Here is a 23,360-nt window from a genome sequence, read left to right on the forward strand (position 1 = left end):
TAAGAAAAATTGTCACTTGGCTGCCTAAAAACAAACTAAGTCTAGAGATATCAACGATTGTGTCATAAAATTCGCTGATTTCAACCCGAAATTCACTGTTTTTTTATATAAAACTGACTGATGTTTTACACAAATTTGTTGATTTAACAAAATTTGCCCATTCTGTAACAAAAAGCTCTGGTTTTACCATAAAATTGATTGATTTAGACTCGAATTCGCTAATTGGAACATAAATACGCTCATTTGAACCCATAGGTGCTGTTTTTAAAAACAGTTTCATAACTGAATTTAAGGCTTACTCGTTTGCTAAAGTGTCAAATATAACTGTAAACTATATGTATATCCATAACATGGGCTCCGTTATGAGTATTACACAGTCTCTGTTAGGAAACACCTCACTTGGGCTGTATTCTGTGGTGAGTTGACTTTCATTGTATGACGGACACTCAAATGTTTCCACATTATGTAGCTGCACTGAATACTGCTATGTTGTTGTAAAGGCGCTAGTTCAGTTACGACTGCAAATTCTTCATCAAGTACTATTCCAACATCGATAGATTTTGATCTGCAATTGGTCAAATAAAATGTGAACAGTAGCACTGCACTGCCGGCTAGATGAACTGGTAGGTTTATACACATGCAGCCAAGTTGAAACGAGTTATTGTAGGGTGGCTAACTTCGAGTTCGCTCAATCCTGTCAAGTACCAGTATGGAATGTGGGTGCACTTGTACAAATCAGCCAGTACTCTGTGGGCAGGTTGGATAGAGCAGTGGAGAGAGTTTCCTGTATGTAGGTCCTGTTGCTGGAAATAAATAAGTCATGGACAGCAAACAGAAATTAAAGTAGCTCATGAACAGCTTTTATAAGCAAGGAAACTGTGAGAGACTGCAATGCTCTTTGAATAATTGTAATAAATCAGATGTGGCTTACTTCGATTACAGTGAGGAAAAGGTATTATACTGTTTTTTTGAATGTATTACATGGTCTGAACATGGATCTGTGACTCAGACCTCCAGACAGCATGTATTTTCTAATCGGAGCATTTTTAGTCTGTCAGTGATTCCTGTATGGGATCACAGTCACCAAAACCGTCCATGTATACTAGTATTGTACATTATCCATCGCTTCACTGTGCAACGATGTACTGTACCTACCAGACTATAATATAAGTGACACGTCAGTGTGTGGAAAAATGGAGAGGATCTATAATTGGTGATGGAACCTGGACGCAGGTAAAAGTACACTACTGGCCATTAAAATTGCTACACCACGAAGATGACGTGCTACAGACGCTAAATTTAACCGACATGAAGAAGATGCTGCGATATGCAAATGATTAGGTTTACAGAGCATTCAAAGAAGGTTGGCACCGGTGGCGACCCTTACAATGTGCTGACATGAGGAAAGTTTTCAACATATACAAACAGCAGTTGACCGGCGTTGCCTCTTGAAACGTTGTTGTGATGTCTCGTGTAAGGAGGAGAAATGCCTACCATCACGTTTCCGATTTTGATAAAGGTCGGATTGTAGCCTATCGAGATTGCGGTTTATCGTATCGCGACATTGCTGCTCTTGTTGGTCGAGATCCAATGACTGTTAGCAGAATATGGAATCGTTGGGTTCAGGATGGTAATACGGAACGCCGTGCTGGAACCCAACGGCCTCGTATCACTAGCAGTCGAGAGGACAGGCAACTTAAGGGGCTCCGGAAAGGCTCAAAATCATGAAAAGTTCAATTTTTACTTTTTTGCGTTTTCTGAATCTGCAGACTATTACCTTTTAATAGATATATAATTTATTCAATTCCGAAGACTACAACTATTTTTAAATTTTTTTTGAAATGTGTTCTACATGGGCGTGACCCACTGTGGCGCTGTTAAACTGCTGTCAAATGGTGTTATTATTAACGTCCGTGTTCATCAGGTACATTTTAGTGATGTGAGATAAAGTATGTGTTGTGGCTAACCTGTGATGGTTCAATATATATCGCTGGTGTGATTGTCGATTGTTTCATGTTTATTTATTCTGTCGTTATCTCGAAAATATTCGTAATTAATTCTGTTTCTTGAGTCTCTGTTTTGTTGAAGTATGATAATGAGTAAAAGTAAAGTTATTAGAAATCCTCTGAAGGCTTTTAAGAAAAGGAGAAATGTTGGAAAGCCAAGGGTATGTGTTATTACTGTAAACAATAAAGACGATAACCAAGTGAGTGAACCTAACCTCTCAAGTACACCTGCCCATAGCAGTCAAAGTGGGAAAGAAAATACTTCACAGAAGAAGCTTGGTTCAATGAGTGAAAACTATGAATGTTTTATGGGCGAATCGGATGTGAATGAAATATTTGATATGTCGGTTCTCAAAGGAATTTTTTCAAACTGTGTAAGATGTATTCATTGTAGTGAAGTTGGTCTGGAACTCTCCATAATAAAGCACGTAGGACTTGCTAGTGAAATACAACTGAAATGTGATAAGTGTTCATACATGACCACCTTTTGGAACAGTGTTGCAGTAACTGCAACTGAAGAAAATGGTAGCAAAATCTACAAAATCTACGAACACAACATTACATTTGTTTATTCCTTGCGTTCAGTTGGTAAGGGTGCTACTGCAGGTGCAATTTTCTGTGGCATCTGTTTACGACCTATAATAAATTAATAGGGTCTAAAGTAGAAGATGTCTGTATAGAATCTATGAAGAACGCTGTGGAAGAGGCAGTAATGGAAAATAATGGTAACAGACATTTCACTGCAGCGTTCGATGGTACCTGGCATAAACTGGGACACACATCTCTTCATGGTGTAGTATCTGCCACCAGTATGTATACAGGGAAAGTTTTAGATGTAACAGTAATATCAAAGTATTGTAGATGTCCACAAAAATATAAAGGTACACATGAAAATAATTGCAAAGCTAACTATAGTGGCAGTAGTGGAGGAATGGAAGTGGCTGGTGTTGCCAGTATATTCCAGCGTTCTGAGGCGTGTGATAAAGTGCGATATGTTAATTACCTTGGTGACGGTGATTCTAAAAGTTTCGAACATGTTCAAGGACTGAAGCCCTATGGTGATGATGTTGTAGTGCAGAAATTTGAGTTTATTGGACACGTACAGAAGCGAATGGGAACAAGACTTCGGCGACTGAAAGCTTCGTACAAAAAACAAAAACTCAGTGATGGTAAAGGGTTTGATGGGAAGGGAAGGTTAACTGACAGTGTAATTGACAAAATACAGAACTATTATGGAATGGCTATTAGGCAAAATACACAGTCGACGAAATGAAGAAGGCTGTTTGGGCTCTTTTTTTTCATACTTCTTCTACCGATGAAAATCCCCAACATAGCTTGTGTCCCAAAGTAAAAGACAGTTGGTGTAAATATAACAAAGGATTGCTAACTGGTGAAGTGTGCACTCATAAGCATAGTCTGCCTCATGCAATAATGGAGGTGATAAAACCTATTTTCAGAGACTTAGCAGCACCTGAACTGTAGAAAAAGTGTATTCACGGAAAAACTCAAAACCCCAATGAAAGTGTAAATAGTGTTATATGGTCGAGAATCCCCAAGACTGTATTTGTTGGAATAGAAACACTTCACTATGGTGTGTATGATGCTGTTGCGACTTTCAATGATGGCAACATTGTAAGGTGCAAGGTATTTAGAAATATGGGAATGAAGATAGGTTCTAACATGGTACGAACGATGCTTGCTTTAGACAAGGAACGCCTTCGGGCTGGAGACAGGGCTGTAAAGAGTCTAGAAATACAAGCAAGAGTAAACAGGAGGAGGAACAAGAGAAGGCTGGAGGAGGAGTTTGCAGAGGATGAAGATAATCCATCCTATGGACCTGGAATGCACTAAAAAGTTAATCCAATCTTTGTCGCTCGATTCGCAAAACTTTTATTTTCTCATACTAATTACATGTTTTCTAAGGATCTTCCAAACATATTTGTTTCAAACTTTCAGTAAATGTTACACAGTACCTTCTGCATAATTTAACACAGCCTTTTCCCAAAAAACTGTATATTTTTGAATATATAAATAAAAAAATTGCAAAAAAGTTGTGAATTTTCATTACAATTGAAAAAAAAATCATCTTTAATAACTGAACTAAAATTTTGTAAAATCCCTGTGTTAAGTTGTAGCCCATATTCCAATAAATAATCTGTAAAAAGTTCAATTTCCTACCTCAAATACTTTGTGAGGAAAGATGTAATTTATAAGCGTTATTTTAACATTGCAAGTATAGGGCGTTCCGGAGCCCCTTAATCGCATGGCTGTAACGGATCGTGCAACCACGTCTCGATCACTGAGTCAACAGATGGGGACGTTTGCAAGACAACAACCATCTGCACGAACAGTTCGACGACGTTTGCAGCAGCATCGACTATGAGCTCGGAGACCATGGCTGCGGTTTCCCTTGACGCTGGATCACATGGTGTACTCAACGACGAACCTGGGTGCATGAATGGCATAACGTCATTTTTTCGGATGAATCCAGGTTCTGTTTACAGCATCATGATGGTCGCATCCGTGTTTGGTGACATCGCGGTGAACGTACATTGGGAGCGTGTATTCGTCATTGCCATACTGGCGCATCACCCGCGCGATATACATTTCAGATGTATTACGACCCCTAGCTCTACCCTTCATTCGATCCCTGCGAAACTCCACATTTCAGCTGGATAATGTACGACCGCATGTTGCAGGTCCTGTACGGGCCTTTCTGGATACAGAAAATGTTCGACTGCTGCCCTGGCCGACACATTCTCCAGATCTCTCACCAATTGAAAACGCCTGGTCAATGGTGGCCGAGCAACTGGCTCATCACAATACACCAGTCACTACTCTTGATGAACTGTGGCATCGTGTTGAAGCTGCATGGGCAGCTGCACCTGTACACGCCATCCAAGCTCTGTTTGACTCAATGCCCAGGCGTATCAAGGCCGTTATTACGGCCAGAGGTGGTTGTTCTGGGTACTAATTTCTCAGGATCTATGCATCCAAATTGCGTGAAAATGTAATCACATGTCAGTTCTAGTATATTTGTCCAATGAATACCCGTTTATCATCTGCATTTCTTCTTGGTGTAGCAATTTTAATAGGCTTGTTCACCTGAAGTAAAAAAAAGAGCGTGTTACACTAAATATTTCTATGTGAGCCCTGCATTGTGCTGTTGACATTTTGTGGAAATAAATGAAATATCTGCTCTGCCTGTGCACTCATCTGAAGGTAAGCTCGTGCCCATCGTGAGTACACACAAAAGTTGCGGTGTTCGCTGGCGCCAGTTTAAGCTGTCGCATCTGTGCCAACATCCATCTGATGTCAGTCCATAGCTGCTGCCGTCATTCCCCACGTGTGGCGTCCACAGAGCTGTAGGGTGCCTGCTGGTATAGGGCCTTTATGGGGCCGGCATATGGCCTGTGTTCTGGCGCAACACCTCAGAGAGCATGTAGCAGGCTTCGACCATCTGCTCGAGAGTCCGGTGTCTGCTTGTGGGGACGGTGGCTATCATGTTGGAGTTAGCATGGTACATGCTTAAAAATGTAGTTATACCCATCCTGTCGTACTAGAACACATGGTTCAGCATGGCTATGTAAGAAAATGGGTATGTATGATACGATGAGGGGATAGCAAACCAGAAAGATTTGCTCAGAAACGGGTTGTGCATATTAGCACACAGTGTATGGTGGAGGTAACAGCATTTAGAGCGGTGTTATTGGAAAATAATTATACCTCAAGCTGGCGCGTCGCTTTTTATAACACAAGTGGTTGTGTGGCGTACTTGTACACATGCAAAGAACATCTGTCTTTATGTTACGAAAGTAAGCATGTAAGAGCAAAATCACAGTTTGCTTACTTAAACAATGATAAAATAAAATACACCCTATGAGCTTCACCACTTTTTTAATTACGCAATAACAAAATAAACTTTTATTATATCATTATGTTGCCACATGCAAGCGTTTACCCATAGTGATGACTCATTAGAATTATTAGACACTACATTTCCATCAGATCCCAGCCAACCGCTTATCTGATTACTAATTATAACATACGCAATGGCCTCATTGTGGAGTTGTGCTACTAGCTTGGAATCTAATCATTTACTTGCACAGATCGTCAATTTTTCCTCATCTATCTCGCATTTTGTTTCACATTATCGCTCCTCAGTTGGACATATGACATTACGACTTATAGCTTCCTTAGCTCAAACAATAATGGAGGGATAGATACAGATTCACAATTGTAAAACAACAATGGAGTGGTTTACGACAATTACTTTTAGGGTTGGCACACTTTGTACATAGGCATGTCCTACAGTTAATTATTACGGAACCACTAATAAATTATAGTGACATCACACGAACTTTTTGGAAAAACATTAAACCGAATGCGTGTTACCATCAGAGTGATGTAATACAACTTGAGAACTCTGTGCAGTCGTAATAGGGTGATCATTTATAGTGAGATGGTACACTGTTATTTAAATTAATGTGTTGGTATGACATTCCAATGATATATATTTACGTGAGATGTCAGACACCGGGAAAACTACATCGCATCTGTTGTAGTGGTGGCAGTTGCAGTGCAAGGGACGTGAAACTTGGATCATTTTTTTGTTTTCGTTCTGTAGACGCTGTGGCGTGTGGATGAGGATACAGCGTCTCCACTGTTGTTCATTCTGTTCCTATAAATCGACAGGCGAGTTGTACAGCTCTCCATATGTCGTTCATGTGTATGGCCTTGTGCCTCCTGGCCGCCATCCCCGAAATATAGATACAACCAACTTTTTTGAGTATGAAACACTTTTGTAAATATACCCTTCATTCACTGCAGTGTAACTGCTGAAGTGAACCACAGTGTAAATGTTTTACACATGTGTATCAAGAAATAAGGGTTTGAAATTGTTCATTTCCCGCCCAACCACATCCCTACACTGTAATTCCTAAACTGAACCACAGTGCAAATGTGAATCATATAACAAGAACTTTATAACTGTCACGACAAATGGTCATTACCCAGTGAAAACGTCGCCCCTATTGTAGTAATACACAGAATCAGGATAACTGCCCATGTAATTGAGCTTGGGCACTACCTAATCTGTTACGAATGTCACGTGGACTAGGTCTGATAAATGTGACAAACTTGCAGGCTGTTCACCTATCAACAACTAGTAGAATTTTCCTGCCATTTTGAAGTCACACAACTACCCTAGAGAAGTGGGTAGTGAGGAGAGGGACAGGAAGAAGGCAATGAGTAGGGAGGGTGGGTGGGGATAGTGAGGGGTGACATTCATCTTGACATTGGTGGAGATCTGACAACAATGCAGGCTATCTTTGTACTGGTACTGATCTGCTACGATGTGCTGCACCTGGGACGGTATACAATAAATGGAAATGCTCATCACAATGATATTTTAGTAAAGACAACAGGTGGCTAAATAATTATCTTTTACTGTCCTATAAAAGGCATCCAGAAAGTACAAAAAGTTTCACAAGTAAATTTGTGCGTTAGTGACATAATTTCGTAATTGTTACTGATATATGGTAGCTTTTACATCTAATATGCTGAGTTTTAAAATACATGTGTATCAACATTTTTCAGCAGTGAAGGTAAAATGAAATGAGGCTAGAATATGTATTATGGAATATTTTGTAATTACCACAAAAGGGAACTCGCCCTCTGCAGCTTCTGAACCTCCATAAATTCTTGAGCTACGCAGCCTGCCAGGTGCACCTGAAACAATAAAAGCATACACTGATATTCTTGTCATGCAGGTTCCTGTTGAGTTTTCATAGGATTTCCAGCTGTCCTGAATTTTGCGGAGCGTCCTTGTATAATTTATTTTCTATCTGTGATCCTAAATACACTCTTAATGCCACAGAATGCCTTGTCTTATCCTCCTTGCACTATTCCTTTTGTATTTATTTTTAAGCTATTTGCCTGAGCTTGTATAGAGGTCAATATATAATACCAATTTCTTGGTAACCAGTGAACGTCGCATCCACAATGGATTTTGTTATTTAATTTCCCAAATTGGTTGTTTACCTGTATTAAGTCATATGTCATAGTTTAGTACTTATTTGGTTCCAGTACTTTCAGCTATGTAATGTATTTGCCATATTTTTCATGTTCAAATTCAAGTGAAAATTAATAGTGTATGCAATAATACCATTTCATATAGACCAAGATGTGGATATTACGCATAGTGTGCGTGGTTTCTACTTCACCACTCGATAGTTCGCTAAACTACTCTCGGAGTTTCCATGAGTTTGTTCTTATTTTGGTATAAAATTAATTGAAAAATGGATAATCAGTGACTGCTGGGTTCATATGTACTGAGTTACTCCGATGACTTTATCACCTTCCATTCTCACAACATTTGGCATAACACAACTGCTTATAGTTCATTGAGCAGCAGGCTGGCTTTCGTCAAAAGTTTTATGTGCTGTGCTAGGGTAGAGAGAAAGGAATTTACGACAGTATTACTGGAACAGGGAAAACACAAAAAGAAAAAACCCTAACAGTGATAAGGCTGAGTCTTCGGCACCAGTCCGCTGGCTGAAGGGGAAAAAGAAGACTCTGAACTAAACTGAACTCCATCCAAACTGGCTTCGGAAGTCCCATGCTCAGGCGATAGGCGTCACTCGCTGTGGATACGGAGGGAACACACACCAATTCCTCGGCCAATGTAAGCTTTCGTGACCGGAGCTGCTATTTCTGAATCAAGTAGCTTCTCAATTAGCCTCACAAGGGCTGAGTGCCTCCACTTTCCAACAGCGCTCGGCAGAGTTGGAAGATGAAGTGCTAGTCAAGCCCAACAACACTTAAACATCAGAAGACTCTGATCGATAAAAATCATGATCCTAAGGAATGCCGGGGCTGAGAATTACACAACGGAAAAGATCTTCTCCAGAGATTCGCGAAAGCATACAGCACTTAACAAGACACCTTTGCTTTCTAACTTGCTTTCGTGCAGCGATGGCAAACGACACCTGCACTGGAGTTTGGAGGGTTGAGATTTGGCGGCATATCTGCTTCGGTTGGGAGCACGTTCGACTGGCTCGTCTGTGCTGATTATGCTGGTGGGAGTTATTATTATCGTCCATCCTTTTGACTGAGAGCTTCGTCTCCCGTCTGCCTCACGATTGCTAGTGAGGCTGAAAGGGCTCACTGCTCTGAGGTCAGGTTTCTATTCCATATTTCGTAGACGGCAGTAGTCATTCTGTGTTCATATTCCGATCTCAGTAGCAATCGTTCGGTTTTCAGATTTGTGGTCATGGTCTTATTAGCCGGCCGCTGGTGGCCGAGCGGTTCTGGCGCTACAGTCTGGAACCGCGCGACCGCTACGGTCGCAGGTTCGAATCCTGCCTCGGGCATGGATGTGTGTGTTGTCCTTAGGTTAGTTAGGTTTAAGCAGTTCTAAGTTCTAGGGGACTTATGACCTCAGCAGTTGAGTCCCATAGTGCTCAGAGCCATTTGAACCATTTGAACCATGGTCTTATTTTCTGATTCTGATTCCAGTTTCCGCGGTGATCAGTATCTTGTTTCACATCGCAGCTGAAGAATTCCATCGTGCACTGTGCGGTGAAATGGCCTTCAACATCATCAATGATCGCCGATGGAAGCACATTCCGGTAACAACCAACGTGCATCTCCTAACTGTGAGCGAAGTGAGGAAGCGACTTGCTGCGGCATCAGGTCTTTGGCGGCTATATTCATCAAGCCATCTATGGTAAGGACAGTGTGTAACGTCAAACTTAGTAACGAGGGTTGGAATGGCTAGAGTCCAGGTTATGCAATGTGGGAGTTAGTGAAACCTTAATATTGATTAACATGGACCACAGAGCCTATGCTTCCAGCTAAAGATCTTTGGGTTTTTCTTCTCGTATTGTGTGAATCGAGTAGTCTCTCATCTTAATAGTTGAAGTCCTGGAACTCATATCGTTACCCCATGAGCAAGACGACTGCAATTAATTCCTCAACCCTGTTCGTTCCAAACATTCCTCCACATACTCTACCTAACATATGTGTTCGATGGTTTTCGTTACTAATTCAGTATGATTCCTTCTTTGCAAATTCCGTTTACCTTTTATTCCAAGCTATGTCGCTCGTGGATTTGTTTATTTTCTTGTGTGTTTCGTCAATAAATCCTTGTTGCTGAACCCCTGACTTTCATTCAGAAGAGTAAAACTGTTCCTTATGTGAAACCAGCACTATATGTTCGCTGTTCCGGCAACTTCTTTAATTATCGTGAGTTTCGCAAGTAGAGAGTTAGTAGTGTGTTCTCATGGCGGCATCCTGTAGACAGTAGGTTCATGGGAACTCCCTGCACCACTAGATCCAACATATCAGACAAATGTACGAACTTGCTTCGCGAGCCCAATGCATTTCGCAATTTGTATGTTTCTTGTTTGCTCATTTACACATTTAGATCGTCAAGCATGATAATGGTCAATGTGAAGTTAAGATTTACACAGCACTTGGTTAGTAATTGACAGCCGTAATAATAACAGTCTAACAGATATAGTAGTGACTATGAAATAACAGAAATGTATGACAGCATAACAGAAGGAATGAGGCGTGGAGAATAATTTCACTGGTCTGAGTAAGAATGAGAAGTAATACTGTAAGATTGACAGATAAGGCTGAAGGTTCAAAACTTTGTGTAATCAAACAGACTTGTAGTAGCCGTTGAGCATAACGCGTCGACACTTAAAAATTGATGACAATTTACCGGTAGTAACAATTTACAGATGTGCGAAACAAGTTGCTAGGCAAGTAGCTAAATGTGCATACGATATTGTGAGTCATTACTTGTGTTTTTGGTTGAGAGATTGCACCAGTGACACACTTAAACGCTTTTCTACTTGTTAATGTCATGCTCTTATCGTGAAATGAAATCAGTTATCATGACTGCAGTTGCATCATCTGCAATCTGACCACTAATAAATATTTAGTTTAACTCAGACCCCTGTACCTAACCATTTGATTCCTAGTGATGGGGACATAATGAGACCCTATAAAGACTTGAAAGGCATTAGCAAACTCCTCATTATCAGACGAAATGCTAGGTATGCAACATGTCTCGAACAACAGCTTAACACCCACGCATCGGAAAACACCACAGATGTAAAAGTCAACCGTGCAAATCTGCGTTGCAGGATCAACTAACCAATAACCTTAAAGAAGTAAAATGTGTTTACAAAATCCTTAATTCTACCACCTAGATGGAATTCAAGCTGCTTCACTTATTTCACATTATTTTAAATAATGGTACTGTAGAAATTCCCGTCAACGTACTAGGAGAACCACAGTTCCAAAGTGTAGTATTTGTATTGGTAAGTAATCTGTATGTCCGATAATTTTACTAATTTACTAAGTTTTCAACGTCCGTTATGAGTATGCCTTTATGAATGAAATCTCGGTTATTTCCTATTTTCGACGTGCTTGCCCCTCTTTTTTTACTGTAATGTTTTTCAAAATGCTGACTCCACTTAAAAATAAAATGTGTTTGGTATGTCGTGGCTCAAGAAGTTCAGTTAGCGGCTGTACGCCAAATCAAAATATAACAGGAAATTGAACTGAAAATTGTTTTACATAGTTCTTTTTTGGCATTATTTGAAGTTAAATGAAGTATTCAGTTCTCTTGCAACGAAATTTCTTTCCGGATGTCTTTCTTAGCAGTTGAAAATACAATTCTCTTAAATTGACCCTTGCATGTTATAAGTTGTAAAAATTTTTTTCTTTCCAAAAATCTTTCGTTCATTCAGGTAATGCAGATTGGATTCAACTGGCTTGAAACAGAAGCAGGCATTCCAAGTGAAACAGTAAAACTATCTGCTGCATTTTCGGTCGTACGTACGAGGGCCGTTCAGAAAGTAACCTTCGGTTGATTTAAAAAAATACACCAAGTTAAATAAAAATATTTTAATATATACATCTTACAACTACATCTTTGCACTATTTTTCTACATAGTCTCCATAGCGATTGAGGCACTTATCGTATCTCTTCACAAGCTTTGAAATTCCTTCTGCATAAAAATCATCCGCTTGTGCCTGGAGCCAGCCTGTGACCGCATCTTTGAGCTCTTCGTCGTCATCAAACCGCTGTGACCCGAGCCATTTCTTCAAATGCATGAAGAGGTGATAATCACTTGGCGCCAGGTCTGGGCTGTAAGGTGGATGGTTGATAACGTCCCACTTGAAGGACTCAAGAAGGGCCGTTGTTCTGCGAGCAGAGTGAGGACGGGCGTTATCGTGCAAAAAAACGATACCGGAAGTCAGCATACCACGGCGTTTGTTCTGTATAGCCCGTCGTAACTTTTTTATTGTTTCACAGTACACGTCTTGATTAATGGTCATACCACGTTCCATGAATTCAACCAACAACACCCCTTTGGCATCCCAAAACACCGTTGCCATCAGTTTTCTGGCAGAAAAATCATGCGAGGCTTTTCTTGGTTTGGTAGGCGAATTTGAATGTGCCCACATCTTTGATTGTTCTTTTGTCTCAGGGTTCACGTACTTAATCCAGGTTTCGTCACCGGTCACGATTCTGTTTAACAATGGTTCTCCTTCGTCCTCATAACGTGACAGAAAGTCTAATGCAGAGGCGATTCTTTGAGTTTTGTGGTGGTCGGTAAGAATTTTGGGCACCCATCGTGCACAGAACTTACGGTAACCCAATCTTGCTGTCACTATCTCGTACAAGAGAGTCTTAGAAATCTGTGGAAAACCAGTAGACAACTCCGACACTGAGAAACGTCGATTTTCACGAACTTTTGCATCAACTGTCTGAACGAGTTCGTCAGTCACCAATGATGGTCTACCACTCCTCTCTTCATCATGAACGTTTTCTCGTCCACTTTTAAATAAACGTACCCATTCACGGACAACTCCTTCACTCATAACTCTTGGTCCGTACACGGCACAAAGCTCACGATGAATAGCTGCTGCAGAATATCCTTTGGCTGTAAAAAACCTTATGACAGCACGCACTTCACATTTGGCGGGGTTTTCTATTGCAGCACACATTTCAAACTGCCACAAAAACTAAACTAGCGCAGGTACGACGTTCACTCGACCACGGCTTGATGCCGACTGACCTGTTGAGTGCGTGAACGCACAGATGGCGTCGCTATTCCCCCCACAACCCGCACTGTGACCAATCGGAGGTTACTTTCTGAACCGCCCTCGTATTACTTACTGACAGGCTACGTAGAAGTTAGAAACTATTCCTTACGCAATACTGTATAACAGGGTCTAATACTGGAGTGCTGACAAACGTAGACCATATGATACCACATACTAAGATGTCATTGATGTACGTATGTAATCAATCGTCGTATGGGTGCAAATAATCTTATTATTAAATATAGTGCTGCTACAGCAGTGATTTCTGATAACAACATTCAGTCCCCATCGGATGGTTTTAAATGTAGTGCAAATACCGCCTGATAATAAGAATAACAATCGAAAATAGTAGTGAAAGCATAAACATAACAGCACCTTTAATCAGTTACAATCAAGTCGTTTCTACAGTTACCAGAATGTATAAGCTAGAAACTTTGCAGTTTTTCGGATAAATAAGTTAACTATAAAGTAGCTTTATACGGTAAAATCGTAATCATTTGTAAGTAAATACTGGCAAAACACTGTGCTGATGGTAGGAATGACCATTAGCTGCTAAATGAGAGAAGTTTAAATTTACGATCTTGCCAAACGTAAGAATGCAGTAGGCATCGACCACAGTATTACTGTGACACCACCAGAGATAGCCATGTCATGCAGATAGCAGTAAGTATCAATGTGTGGATACGAATTGTAGAATTGTCAAATACACTCCTGGAAATTGAAATAAGAACACCGTGAATTCATTGTCCCAGGAAGGGGAAACTTTATTGACACATTCCTGGGGTCAGATACATCACATGATCACACTGACAGAACCACAGGCACATAGACACAGGCAACAGAGCATGCACAATGTCGGCACTAGTACAGTGTATATCCACCTTTCGCAGCAATGCAGGCTGCTATTCTCCCATGGAGACGATCGTAGAGATGCTGGATGTAGTCCTGTGGAACGGCTTGCCATGCCATTTCCACCTGGCGCCTCAGTTGGACCAGCGTTCGTGCTGGACGTGCAGACCGCGTGAGACGACGCTTCATCCAGTCCCAAACATGCTCAATGGGGGACAGATCCGGAGATCTTGCTGGCCAGGGTAGTTGACTTACACCTTCTAGAGCACGTTGGGTGGCACGGGATACATGCGGACGTGCATTGTCCTGTTGGAACAGCAAGTTCCCTTGCCGGTCTAGGAATGGTAGAACGATGGGTTCGATGACGGTTTGGATGTACCGTGCACTATTCAGTGTCCCCTCGACGATCACCAGTGGTGTACGGCCAGTGTACGCCCTCGCTCAAAGTCCGTCAACTACATATACGGTTCACGTCCACGCTGTCGCGGCATGCTACCAGTGTTAAAGACTGCGATGGAGCTCCGTATGCCACGGCAAACTGGCTGACACTGACGGCGGCGGTGCACAAATGCTGCGCAGCTAGCGCCATTCGACGGCCAACACCGCGGTTCCTGGTGTGTCCGCTGTGCCGTGCGTGTGATCATTGCTTGTACAGCCCTCTCGCAGTGTCCGGAGCAAGTATGGTGGGTCTGACACACCGGTGTCAATGTGTTCTTTTTTCCATTTCCAGGAGTGTAGGATAAACTGAAGAAACAGTGAATGACAGGTTACGATTCAGTGCAGGTGTACTAGAACATTTTACGAGGAGCGTCCAATAGCCAATGCCACATTTCTTTTCTTCTGAAACCAGGTCCGTTTTATTCAGGTTCCAATACAGCTTATTATTACTCACTGTTTTGCTACAAAACACTATTTTTCAACATAATCTCCGTTTAACGCGACACCCTTATGCCGTCTTATTAAGAGGGCCTGTATGCCCGCACTGGTCAACGTCGAAGACAACGTCTTACTGAACCAGTAAATTCCCCATCATCTACGTTAGTCAGGAAAAACATATTGAAGACGGAAACTGCGATATCGAAGCTGTAGGGTGGATGAGAAAGAAAAGCGCAATGAATTTTTGTGCGATGCTCTCGGGTGCACAGACTTGTGTGAGGCTTTGGGTTGTCGTGGGAAAGGAGGAGTTCGTTTATATTTTTGTGCCAACGAACACGCTGAAGTCCTGTCTTTAATTTTCTGAGGGTGGCACAGTACAATTCAGAGTTGATAGTTGCACCATGCAGCAGAACCTCAAACAGAATAGACCCTTCAGAGTCCCAAAAGACCGTCGCTACGGCTATACCGGCTTTGAGCAATTTCATCCGAACTGAGGTGGTGTGGCACATCACCATTGATTGCCGTCTGGTTTCTGGCTCGACGTGATGAACCCATATTTCATCGCCTTTGACGATGTTCGACAAAATATTGTCACTATCAGCCTCGTAACGCGCAAGGGATTCAACAGAGATGCTCCTTCGTTGCTCTTCATGGATTGCTGTTAGGCGGCATTAGCCAAACGGGTATACGGCTTTGAGTACCCCAACTGGTGGTCGAGTGTGGCAGCACCACCAACAAATACGTCCGGATGTTCAGCGTGTGTTTGATTTTCATCTGTCGAGCATCTCGAAAGAGAGTGTCCACGCGTTCCGAAGGCAGACGCCTCGCCTAACGACTCAACGTGCTTTTGTTCACAGCCATGATTCGGTAGACATTCCGCAAGCACCTGTGAATATCAGTAATGCTCTGGTTTTCCGTGAAAATAAACTCAATGACATCTTCCTGGTTGGTATTCACCTCCGTTACAACGCTATTTTCAGGGCTACATATACTGTCGCAGCCAATCGGAACTTCATGAAAGTTTCTGGGGCTAAATTGGGATTACTCCATGATCTCTCACAACAAATTCCACATTTTTGGAACCGAAATAGGCCCAAAAAAATGTGTTTTACTTATTGAACGCACTTCTTGAATGTGTTCTATGGAGACTGCTAAAATAATACTTTTACGCCCAGTACTAGGTAATATACAGTGTGTTTCAAAAATGACCGGTATATTTGAAACGGCATTAAAACCTAAACGAGAAGCGATAGAAATACACCGTTTGTTGCAATATGCTTGGGACAACAGTACATTTTCAGGCGGACAAACTTTCGAAATTACAGTAGTTACAATTTTCAACAACAGATGGCGCTGCAAGTGATGTGAAAGATATAGAAGACAACGCAGTCTGTGGGTGCGCCATTCTGTACGTCGTCTTTCTGCTGTAAGCGTGTGCTGTTCACAACGTGCAAGTGTGCTGTAGACAACATGGTTTATTCCTTAGAACAGAGGATTTTTCTAGTGTTGGAATTCCACCGCCTAGAACACAGTGTTGTTGCAACAAGACGAAGTTTTCAACGGAGGTTTAATGTAACCAAAGGACCGAAAAGCGGTACAATAAAGGATCTGTTTGAAAACTTTCAACGGACTGGGAACGTGACGGATGAACGTGTTGGAAAGGTAGGGCGACCGCGTACGGCAACCACAGAGGGCAACGCGCAGCTAGTGCAGCAGGTGATCCAACAGCGCCCTCGGGTTTCCGTTCGCCGTGTTGCAGCTGCGGTCCAAATGACGCCAACGTCCACGTACCGTCTCATGCGCCAGAGTTTACACCTCTATCCATACAAAATTCAAACGCGGCAACCCCTTAGCGCCGCTACCATTGCTGCACGAGAGACATTCGCTAACGATATAGTGCACAGGATTGATGACGGCGATATGCATGTGGGCAGCATTTGGTTTACTGACGAAGCTTATTTTTACCTGGACGGCTTCGTCAATAAACAGAACTGGCGCATATGGGGAACCGAAAAGCCCCATGTTGCAGTCCCATCGTCCCTCCATCCTCAAAAAGTACTGGTCTGGGCCGCCATTTCTTCCAAAGGAATCATTGGCCCATTTTTCAGATCCGAAACGATTACTGCATCACGCTATCTGGACATTCTTCGTGAATTGGTGGCGGTACAAACTGCCTTAGACGACACTGCGAACACCTCGTGGTTTATGCAAGATGGTGCCCGGCCACATCGCACGGCCGACGTCTTTAATTTCCTGAATGAGTATTTCGATGATCGTGTGATTGCTTTGGGCTATCCGAAACATACAGGAGGCGGCGTGGATTGGCCTCCCTATTCGCCATACATGAACCTCTGTGACTTCTTTCTGTGGGGACACTTGAAAGACCAGGTGTACCGCCAGAATCCAGAAACAATTGAACAGCTGAAGCAGTACATCTCATCTGCATGTGAAGCCATTCCGCCAGACACGTTGTCAAAGGTTTCGGGTAATTTCATTCAGAGACTACGCCATATTATTGCTACGCATGGTGGATATGTGGAAAATATCGTACTATACAGTTTCCCAGACCGCAGCGCCATCTGTTGTTGAAAATTGTAACTACTGTAATTTCGAAAGTTTGTCTGCCTGAAAATGTACTGTTGTCCCAAGCATATTGCAACAAACGGTGTATTTCTATCGCTGCTCGTTTAGTTTTTATTGCCGTTTCAAATATACCGGTCATTTTTGAAATACCCTGTATATACTGTATATAGGTACAAGGAGCTGCCACCTACTGCCAGGTACTCCATTTCAACGACCTCAGTGGTCATTTCACATCGTGAGAGAGTAGAAAGGCGCGCTCCGCGGAACTCAAAGACTTCGAACGTGGTCAGGTGACTGTGTGTCACTTGTGTCATACGTCCGTTCAAAATGGTTCAAATGGCTCTGAGAACTATGGGACTTAACATCTGGGGTCATCAGTCCCCTAGAACTTAGAACTACTTAAACCTAACAAACTAAGGACATCACGCACATCCATGTCCAAGGCAGGATTCGAACCTGCGAGCATAGCGGTAGCGCAGTTCCTGACTGAAGCGCCTAGAACCGCTTTGCCACACCGGCCGGCCATACGTCCGTACGCAAGAGTTCCACAACTCCTACATACCTTGGTCAACTGTTTCCGATATGACAGTGAAGTGGAAACGTGAAGGGAAACGTACTCTACAAAAGCGTGTAGGCCGACCTCGGCTGCTGACTTTAACCGCCGACGGTTGAAGAGGGTCGTAATGTGTAACAGGCAGACATCTATTCAGACCAATACACAGGAATTCGAAACTGGAATCAGGATCCACTGCAAGTACTGTGACAGTTAGGCTGTTGTTGTTGTTGTGGTCTTCAGTCCTGAGACTGGTTTGATGCAGCTCTCCATGCTACTCAATCCCATGCAAGCTTCTTCATATCCCAGTACTTACTGCAACCTACATCCTTCTGAATCTGCTTTGTGTATTCATCTCTTGGTCTCCCTCTTCGATTTTTACCCTCCACGCTGCCCTCCAATGCAAAATTTGTGATCCCCTGATGCCTCAGAACATGTCCTACCAATCGGTCCCTTCTTCTTGTCAAGTTGTGCCAGAAACACCTCTTTTCCCCAATTATATTCAATACCTCCTCATTATGTGATCTACCCATCTAATCTTCAGCATTCTTCTGTAGCACCATATTTCGAAAGCTTCTATTCTCTTCTTGTCCAAACTATTTATCGTCCATGTTTCACTTCCATACATGGCTACACTCCATACAAATACTTTCAGAAACGACTTCCTGACACTTAAATCTATACTCGATGTTAACAAATTTCTCTTCTTCAGAAACGCTTTCCTTGCCATTGGCAGTCTACATTTTATGTCCTCTCTACTTCGACCATCATCACCTATTTTGCTCCCAAAATAGCAAAATTCCTTTACTACTTTACGTGTCTCATTTCCTAATCTAATTCCCTCAGCATCACCCGACTTAATTCGACTACATTCCATTATCCTCGTTTTGCTTTTGTTGATGTTCAACTTATACCCTCCTTTCAAGACACTGTCCATTCCATTCAACTGCTCTTCCAAGTCCTTTGCTGTCTCTGACAGAATTACAATGTCATCGGTGAACCTCAAAGTTTTCATTTCCTCTCCATGGATTTTAATACCTACTCCGAATTTTTATTTAGTTTCCTTCACTGCTTGCTCAATATACAGATTGAATAACATCGGGGAGAGGCTACAACCCTGTCTCACTCCCTTCCCAACCACTGCTTCCCTTTCATGTCCCTCGACTCTTATAACTGCCATCTGGTTTCTGTACAAATTGTAAATAACCTTTCGCTCCCTGTATTTTACCCCTGCCACCTTCAGAATTTGAAAGAGAGTATTCCAGTCAACATTGTCAAAAGCTTTCTCTAAGTATACAAATGCTAGAAACATAGGTTTGCCTTTCCTTAATCTTTCTTCTAAGATAATTCGTAAAGTATCAGTACGGGCGGGAGATGAGAAAACTTGGATTTCACAATCAAGCAGCTGCCCATATGCCACACATCACGTTGGTGAATTCCAAACGACGCCTCGCTTGGTGTAAGGAACGTAAACACTGGACGTTTGAACAGTGGAGAAACGTCGTGTGCAATGACGAATCACGGTACACAATGTGGCGATCCGATGGCAGGGTATGGGTATAGCGAATGCCCGGTGAACGTTATGTGCCAGCGTATGTAGTGTCAACAGTAAATTTCGAAGGCACTGGTGTTATGATGTGATAGAGTTTTCCATGAAGGGGTGTTTCAACCGTTGCTGTTTTGCGTGGCACTATCACAGCACAGGCCTACATAGATGTTTTAAGCAAGTTTTTACTTCCTACTGTTGAAGAGCAATTTGGGGATTACGATTGCATCTTTCAACACGATCGAGTACCTGTTCATAATGCACCGTCTGTGGCGGAGTGGTTGCATGACAATAACATCCCCGTAATGCTCTGGCCTGCACATAGTCCTGATCTGAATCCTATAGAACACCTTTGCGACGTTTTGGAACGTCGACTTCGTGACATGTCTCACCGACGGGCAACGGTACCTCTCCTCAGCGTAGGATTCCTTGAAGAATGGGCTACCTTTCCCCAAGAAACGTTCCACCACCTGATTGAAGGTATGCCTGCGAGAGTGGAAGCTGTCATCAAGGCTACTGGTGGACCAACACCATACTGAATTCCAGCATTACAGATGGAGGGCCCCACGAACTTGTAAGTCATTTCCAGACAGGTGTCCGGGTACTTTTGATCGTATAGTGTAATTTATTAAAATTTTTCATGGAGAAAGATGTCCTGTATCTCATTTGTAGCAAATGCCAAGAATGGCCTTCTACCGTGGAGTCTTAACTACTCTACTGGCTTATGCTCGTACCTTGAAGATAATCTTAGACTAACAGCACCCAGAGAGAAATAAGAGGAAAAATTCTTCTCCCATTCCACCTATCAGACAAAAGGGAAGAAACGATAACATGCGATACCATATGAATATCACTGGTCATGCAGAGTACGGTCGATAACCAGCTTAGAAAAGTTACGCTTATTAAAAATTTATCTACAGAGATTTATAAACAAAAGGAATGAAAGTCTACCAGCTTCTAAGTTATATTCAACAAAATTACTGTAACCGAAAGGAAGCAAGACATATTCTGTATCAGACATATGTATAACGAATTGTGGAAATACGTAAACACGTTGATAGCTTATACTGCATGAATGGTAGAAATTTTCTGATTGCTGAGACGAAACCTCAGAAAAGAACAAATTAGGCACTATGAAAGACACGCAGCTCTTTGTGTGCTGTGTGGCATCGACACGTAGAGGGCAAAAGCAGCAACAGTTGATATGATCTGTAACAATAAACTCGTTCAAAGATGGTGTGTATGGCTATTAAACCAAAAGGAAACGAAATGTCTCCACAAACATTGTGGAGTAGATGCCAAAGGTACGAGGATCGACCAGTGTGTTAAACATGTACCAAGTAGTGGTTCAAAAATTGGCTCTGAGCACTATGGGACTCAACATCTATGGTCATCAGTCCCCTAGAACTTAGAACTACTTAAACCTAACTAACCTAAGGACAGCACACAACACCCAGTCATCACGAGGCAGAGAAAATCCCTGACCCCGCCGGGAATCGAACCCTGGAAACCGGGCGCGGAAAGCGAGAACGCTACCGCACGACCACGAGCTGCGGACCCCAAGTAGTGGGAAACTGTTTTAAACCATGTGGTTGTTAGTAAAGATGGTTGTTACTTTTTCAACTAAATTAAAAACTACCAATGATGAAAGGCGCTAAAGTGAAGATGGTGCGTTATACTCTGATGGAGCATATTTTCTCTGGAAGTGTGCAATGCGGAGTAGATAAAAATTGAACCGGAGGAACTACCTGTGCTCAAAATAGTTGGTTACAGTATAAATTACAGTTTCTTCCGAAGAAAACATAACTCTTTATAGATTACTCTGGGATTCACGAGATATACTGAAACAAGTTTTCTTGCGAGGATGCTCAGAACGCAATGTTTTTGTTGACTCCAGATCCAAAAGACTTATGTTAAGAATATTTGCGTTTCGTATATAAAAATGTAAGTATGACATGAATAAATCCTGACGTAACGAGAGTGGTACTATACGTCTCGAGGACAGAACTACAGTCAAACTAGAACAACTTTATATAAAGTTTCGTTTCAAATTTCACGAAATTGGGAAAAATACTACAGTGTCTGGAAATTCCGTGAAAAAAACGCCGTAGATACAATGCATTCTCGAATGGACAGATAAATCACGTATTTTTTCATTGTCCGTGCCACTTTACACACGAACATTACACTAAGGTCCCAAAAATCATGGGATAGTGATACACATATATACAGATTGTGGTAGTATCGCGTACATAAGGTATAAAAGGACGGTGCACTGGCGGAGCTGTCTTTTGTACTGAAGGGATTCATGTGAAAGGGTTTCCGACCTGTTTAAAGTAGCACGAAGAGAATTATCTGACTTTGAGCGAGGAATGTTATTTGGAGCTAGGTGGATGGGACATTTCATTTAGGAAATCGTTGGGGAATTCAATACCCCGTGATCCTCAGTGTCAAGAGTGTGCTAAGAATACCAACTTTCAATCATTATCTCTGATCACGAACGACGCAGTTTCCAACAGAGTTCACTTAAAGGCCGAGAGCAGCGGCGTTTGCGTATAGTTGTCAATAGTGACAGACAAGCTACGCTGCGTGAAATAACCCAAGAAATTAATGTCTGACGTACGGCGAACGTTTCCATTGTGACAGTGTGGCGAAATTTGACGATAATGGGCTATGGCAGCAGACGACCGAAGCGAGTGTCATTGCTAACAGTACGACATCGCCTGTAGCGCCTCTCCTTGGTTCGTGACCATATCGGTTTGACACTAAAATACTGCAATACCGTGGCCTCGTCGGATGTGTCCCAATTTAATTTGGTAAGAGCTGATGGTGGTATTCGATTACGGTGCAGCCCCCACGAAGCCTTGCACTTAGGTTGTCGACAAGGCACTACGCAAGCTGGCGTGCTTCCTGAATGGTGCGGGGTCTGTTTGCATGGAATGGACTGGGTCCTCTGGATGTTCGGCTGCTTGGACACTATTTGCCGCCATGCATGGATTTCAGGTTCTCACACAGTAATGGAATTATTATGGTCGGAAATTCGCCGTGTCACTGGGCCACAATTGTTCGCGATTGATACGCAGAGAATTCTGAACAATTCGAGCGAATAGTTTGACCACCAAGATTCCACTCCATGATTCCATGACATCAATCCCATCGAACTTTTACGGCACGCAATCGGAAGGCCAGAAGGCACACAAAACCATGCACCGGAGGCACTTCAGCAATTATGGAGGCTATGGCGTAGTATTTGCGCAGCTGACTTCCAGTACCATATGTAGTCCATGCCACGCCTGGCTGCTGCAGTAAGCCGGGAAAAGGTGGTCTGACACGGTATTGGGAAGTATCCCATGACTTTTATCACCTCAGTGTAACTTATGCAAGTTGCGACTCAAAAACATTATTTAAAATTTTACTTTATTAAGAAGATGTTGAAATACAGCTATCCTGCGACATTTATGAAGTCCAACATCTTCGTTACACAGAATTCTTTGTTACTGAGACTCTTACCGTAGCACTGGCTGGCTGAAATCAGGAGCAAGCATACTATCAAAGAAATCATAATGTACAGCTGTGATACGACTTCATGTAGGTATCATTTATATACAGATGGTCAATGATATGGCGGTACGTATTTTTTCTTCCTCGATAGTCTCTTTATCTAATCTGTTCTTCGTTGTTATTCATCGTCTCAGGCGTTAGAAAGTGCTTTATAAGGGGTCAGTTGATTAACGGTCTACACACACAGTGAGATGTTACGCAACACAGAAACGTAGACCCCAAAGTTTTATGATCGTGCGCTAGATCGCACGTAGTT

General features: G+C 42.3%; 1 protein-coding gene across 1 annotated transcript in view; it reads right to left on the bottom strand.

Annotated features, from left to right (window-relative positions):
- The window catches only part of LOC126260795 (trypsin alpha-3-like), a 76,143-nt gene extending 53,041 nt beyond the window's left edge, over positions 1-23,102 (bottom strand). Inside the window, exons 1-2 of the mRNA XM_049958134.1 lie at positions 23,054-23,102; positions 7,663-7,736 (exon numbers count right to left, since the gene is read on the bottom strand). The gene's annotated coding sequence lies outside the window, so the exon portion shown is untranslated. The remainder of the gene's footprint in view (positions 1-7,662; positions 7,737-23,053) is intronic.
- Between the last annotated feature and the right edge of the window lie 258 nt (positions 23,103-23,360).

The sequence above is a fragment of the Schistocerca nitens genome, chromosome 5 (genome assembly GCF_023898315.1).
Source record: "Schistocerca nitens isolate TAMUIC-IGC-003100 chromosome 5, iqSchNite1.1, whole genome shotgun sequence".
Taxonomy (NCBI): Eukaryota; Metazoa; Arthropoda; class Insecta; order Orthoptera; family Acrididae; genus Schistocerca; species Schistocerca nitens.